Source organism: Arachis hypogaea, chromosome 1 (assembly GCF_003086295.3).
Source record: "Arachis hypogaea cultivar Tifrunner chromosome 1, arahy.Tifrunner.gnm2.J5K5, whole genome shotgun sequence".
Taxonomy (NCBI): Eukaryota; Viridiplantae; Streptophyta; class Magnoliopsida; order Fabales; family Fabaceae; genus Arachis; species Arachis hypogaea.
In genome coordinates this window covers 18409027-18415026 of record NC_092036.1, presented here as the reverse complement: position 1 = coordinate 18415026, position 6000 = coordinate 18409027, and positions in this window count along the sequence as shown.

The window sequence follows — 6000 nt, the reverse complement described above, 5'->3', positions numbered from 1 at the left end:
TGGCTTATCCGGGTTAGCATGATCAGCCGGAAGTACTGTTGGGTTATAAGGAGGTATAATGGCAGTCACACATGTACCAGAGCCACAATTTCTCAGGATCATTCAAAGCTGGATTCGAGCACAATTGCAGAAGCAATTAAGCTGTTGGTTGAGGCTGACCCCGCCTTAAAGGTAAAGTCGGTTATAGTAGAGGTACAATCGAAGTTCAACTACACTGTTAGTTATCGGAAAGCATGGTTGGCTAAGCAAAAGGCAGTGGAAAAAATATTCGGAGGCTGGGAAGCATCGTACGAAGCGTTGCCTATTTGGTTTGAGGCCATGTGTCACAAGGAGCCGTCAACTGTTGTTCATTTTGAGACTATGCCTGCATATCAAGGCGATGAGTTGGTGACTGATATTCGAGTGTTGCATCGTGTCTTTTGGAGTTATTACCCCTGCATTAGAGCATTCAGACATTGTAAGCCAGTTGTCCAGGTAGATGGGACTCACTTGTACGGAAAGTACAAGGGTTGTCTACTAGTGGCAGTGTCATAGGATGGCAACAACAATATCGTCCCAATTGCATTTGCGATTGTGGAGGGAGAGACTTCAGATGCGTGGCACTTTTTTCTAAGTAACCTTCGTCAGCATGTTGTCACTCGGGATGGTGTGGGACTGATATCCGACCGTCACGAATCCATAAATGCAGCTGTGGAAAGGAGTAACGGGGCTTGGTCACCTCCTAGAGCTTTTCATATGTTTTGTATCAGGCATATAGAGTTGAACTTTCTGAGAAAATTCAAGGCGCCGTACTTGCAGAAACTGGTCATCAACATAGGTACCTCTCACTATAGCTAATTAATTTTGTAACAGAGTTCTCTTCAATAACTGTGTTTACCTCTGTTGTTTCAAATTTTTGCTTTGATCCTTCAGGATATTCGAGGACAGTGCGGGAGTACGAGGTGCGTTACCAGCATTTACGAGAACGAGGCGAGGCCTACACTGACTGGTTAAACAGAATCCCCCGAGAACAGTATGTGTTGGCTTTTGACGGTGGTTATCGATGGGGTCATATGACGACAAATCTAGTAGAATGCATCAATTCAGTGTTGAAGGGTGCACGCAATCTTCCCGTGACTGCCCTTGTGAAGGCCACATTCTACAGGCTCAACGAGTTGTTTACCCGAAAAAGAGCGAAGGCGGAAGCCCGGATTAATGCTGGCCATGTGTTTTCTGATGTTGTGACCTCGAAGTTGCATGCAAACCAACTTGCATCAGGAAACATTCAGGTTAGTTGCTTTGACCGACAAAATGAGGTCTTTGAGGTGCGTGAGATGCCAAGTGGACTAGAGTTTGCAGTGGACCTACGTGGCCTTCGATGTGACTGTGGTGAGTTTCAGGTTGACCGGATCCCCTGTCGACATGTGTACGCATTCGTGTCATATGTACGCATTCGTGTCATCCTCGGGTGTGTTAGCATCTTCTTGAACAGGTCCCATGGATACACGGTTAGGATTTTGACTATTAAGTACTCCGCGTCCACCTTCACTTCTACTAGAGTCAACAGATACGAACCCTCCAGAAGCGACCGATGAGGTATGGCAAGGGAGCCTGGCATCCAATGAATATCTACCCGCCAGGAACTCAGCTTCATTGCCATACTATGACTGTTCGGCATCTCCAGCCATGAACCCAAGCAATTGGCTAAAAGAACCTCTTTCTCCGGGATCAAACTGTGACATACCCCAATATTGTTGATGCATTGGAAATGACGGGGAGAACTGTGTCTGAGGTACGTACTGGCTTGAGAACTGAGGTTGTTCTTGTGGTTGTGGATTCGAAATAGATGTTTGGGGTAACTGTGGGTCCAGTTCCTCATTGTCATCATCCATGCCCTCATTATCCTCATCCATAACCTCATTACCCTCATCGATATCCTGATTATCCTCATCACTGTCTTGACCCACAAGATTCGACAAGTTCAACCGGTCCCCATATTTTGAGCGGTACCACTGCATGTAAGTTTCCAATGGATGCGGTGAATTAATGGGAAGCTCAGAAAGAATGTAGTTATACCTGTTTGTCCAATGCATTACCCAACTTGAATGAGTTGGTGTTGTGGCCCAGTTAAGATTCTTAGGACCAGTCAGGACTTCTCCATGGGCCTTATCCAAACTCCGCTCCTCAGAAGGTACTCCCTGTAAGAAACCGAACTGTCGCCTAAACCTATCGGTAGCATGCCACTCGACACATTCAAATGACACCAACGGAACAGTAGCGGTCCACACAACCGACTGCATATATATTTCAGCAGGAATAATGTTCGGATCCACGCGATCCACAGCATATGCAACCCACACAAACTGGGAATAAAGAAAAAAGAAACTACTGATTACAACCAAGAATATCAATAACAACAACAATGCAAGAGAGCTTCATAATTATGTCTCAGAACACCAAAACCGAAACTAAGAATTCTTTAATTAAAACACACCTGGCCTTCCTGCAGGTCATCAAAGGCCTTCCTAAAGTGAGCTAGATTAAGATATCTATATCGTCTGTCACCACGCTCCCAATTACGCCACCTAATATCATATTTGCAATTAGCAAAACTGCATTTTAAATATAAAGTTACAGGTAGATTGTAACGTAATATTACCTGTTGGCTAGTGAAAAACTGTGGGGTTCCCTAGGAACCGGCGATAGGTATGGCATTCGCATCCAAGCCCAACTGAGCAGAAGTGTTATTGGACCATCCATTTCCTTACAGTTATAACGAGATGCCCTGCATAATGCCCTGTAGAGGTGCGCTAGGCATACGGATCCCCAACTATACTGTCCAATACTGGCAAAATCACGAAGCAAGGGTAGAAACTTCCAGTGCACACCTGCCCCAGATTTATCCCCAAACAAGATCGTGCCGATCAGCAACATAATGTGACACTTCACATACCTCTGTATACTTATTTCATCAGTCAACTGAATGTTTTCTTTTAGATCCCGCAGCCAAGTTAGTTTTATGCAGCATCCTCTACACTCCGACTTACTCGGTGCAACTCCAAACTGATGCAAACACTCCGCCTCCAACGCTGGGAAGCTACTCATTGTCATCCCAGTAACTGGAAGACCATCCGTTGGTAGACCAAGAATTAGAGCAACATCTTCAAGACTTACAGCACATTCACCAAGTGGAAGGTGAAACGTATGTGTATCAGGGTGCCAGCGTTCGATTAGAGCATTCACGAGTGCTTTCTGATTCTGTACGACACCAATTTGAGATGCATGATAAAATCCAGTAACTCGTAAATGCTCCTCCACTCGATCGTTGTACCGATCTGGCAGAACTGGATGATCACAGGTCAACATTCTTAATTTCTGCAAGAAACATAATAAATTATTAGTCATCTCATTAACTACTATTATTATATTACTTACTACTAGAGGACAACATTTTTTAAGCTACGGCCACTCATTAACAAAATCTGCCCATCTAACTCAATAACAAAAATTACTTCAAACCAGTGTCATAGATTTTTTAACATAATTCGACTAAAACAAATAATTGGTGCTTCAGTCAATTAATTATTAATAACATTAACTAATGAGTAGATAAAAATAGATTCATAATACATATATATACATTCCTAATGAAATCTTAACAAAATTAGTAAACTTGAGATGTTGTATTTGTTTATCTATTTGCGATATGGAAAAGAATTTCCTAATCAAATCTTAACATTATTATCATTTGTAATATCAATTATTTATTAACTATAACTATAACTATAACTATAACTATAACTAAATTTCCAAAAATATTAATAAATTCTGTCATTTCCTTCTTAAAATATATTCTAATAACAATAATAATTAACTATCTAAGAACGATAATTACAATTAACTACGAATAAAGTAGCACACTTTCAAAAATTAATAATAAGCATTCGGTTTTTTTTTATTTATTCCAGTTTGCAAGGCCACAACAATAATATTTAATGTTCTAATAATTATAAATAATTAAATATTTATCAAACTTTTCAAAAAAAAATTTATTTATACAAAAATTAATAACAATTCCGTTAATTTGCAAGGCCACAACAATAATATTTAATGTTCTAATAATTATAAATAATTAAATATTTATCAAATTTTTCAAAAAAAAAGTTTTTTTTTATACAAAAATTAATAACAATTCCGTTAACATTTTGTACTTTATTTTCTACATATTTTCATATTTTTCCTTCTTTCAAAATTATAATAATAATTATAATAAAAAATTTTAAAAAAAATAAAAATGCGTTTTTTTTAACTGCAACATAGCCCCGTCCTACAATGTTCATACCATGAACACACTAACAATAATAATAATGAACATACTAACAATAATTTTTTTATATCCGAAAATCATGAAAAATTTAAAGAAAATTATTAGAAATAGTCCTAACCATTCTATGCTTAATTCTAAGTTCAGATCTTAACAATAATAACAATAATTAAAATTTAACAATAATATTTATAATAATAAAATTAAAAAAAATTAAAATAAACTTACATATTCAAAATGACTAAGATAGTGCATTATATGAAGTTCAGAGCGATCAACATCTTTAGATTTATTTTTTTTTTTTTGCATTTTGTTTTCTTCTTCACCATGCAAACCCACCAGCAGCAGAGGAAGCAAGCACAACCATGGAGTTTTGAGGTTCAAAATGATAGCTGCATGAAATAACTCGGATGGTGGGTGAGACTCCTTAATGCATCCATCACTTTCGTCTGTGGGGCAACCTCTTTGGGGAGCTACAACTGCTCGACGCGTGGCCACCATGCAACAAAACGGACCATCCGTTTTCTAGGCACCAAATCGGACCCTCCGTTTTGCGAAACTATTGTCGCACGGTCCGATTTCTGAAAGGCCTGACACCACATCCTTGTTAACCCCTCCCGGTTCCCATAATCCAGTAAAGCACACCCTCTTGATCCATATAGAAATTAAAAAGTGTCACTTTGTAGGACCTTTTTACTGAAAAAAAAAAGTGCAAGAGCTGTACCATTATAAGTCTATTAAGTTGCTTTCAATCAAATTGCATTCGGACCACTTCACTTCGATTTTGGGAACCTTTTCCTCACATAGTCATATCAAGTTTCGTTAACAGATTTCTTTCAAATAAATAAATGTTTTTATTTTTTATTTTTTGTCAGAACTCAAAAGTTTGCAGCAGTCTAGCAGATGTATCTGATTACTCAACATTGAATATTTGAGCATTTGAATAGAGATATGAGGAAATAAAATCAAACAACAGCCGGAGAAAAGAGATTTAATTATTTAATGCTTACCTAAAATCACACAACAAGGGAGTAGAAGAGAGTAGAAGGCAGCTGCAACTAGGAACATTAACGGGCAACGACACAGAGGACAGAGCAACAGCGACAGCAAATCTTTCAGCCCTGTGATGAAAATGACTACCCTACGCATGTTACTTGTTGTTGCAATAAGTAGAAATTGATTTCTACATCAGCTCGACATCAACATAGTGTTTTTGCTTGGAGACTTGCGCTTTTAAGTCTTAATGTTCCAGATAGAAAGGTGTGCAAGTTGGATCGATCCCTAGACCCTAACTAAAAGGGTTCTAGGCAATTCAAATGTAGAATTTAAAGCTGAGTGGAGTCTTACAAAAGGAAGGCTTCATCTAGTCAAAGCATGATTATTCTTTATTTACCAAAGGGAAAAACTTACTATATCCATAAATTTTGCGAACGCTAATAAAAGCACTCATCAAATAAGAAAATTAACGTTGTACCTATGAAAGATGAGTTCCGTGTGATAATAGTACCCAAACTATGATTTTCGTTGACTTTTTAATAAAATTCCCAAATTACCCCTTCTATCTTCTTCTCCAAATTCCAAATTTTACAACCCTCATCCTTCGTCTTCTTCTTCCACCGCCAGTCACCATTCCCTCAAGACCAAGCACCTGATGTCTTCCTCCAACTTTTATCCTCAACCTCCATGTCTCTTTATTC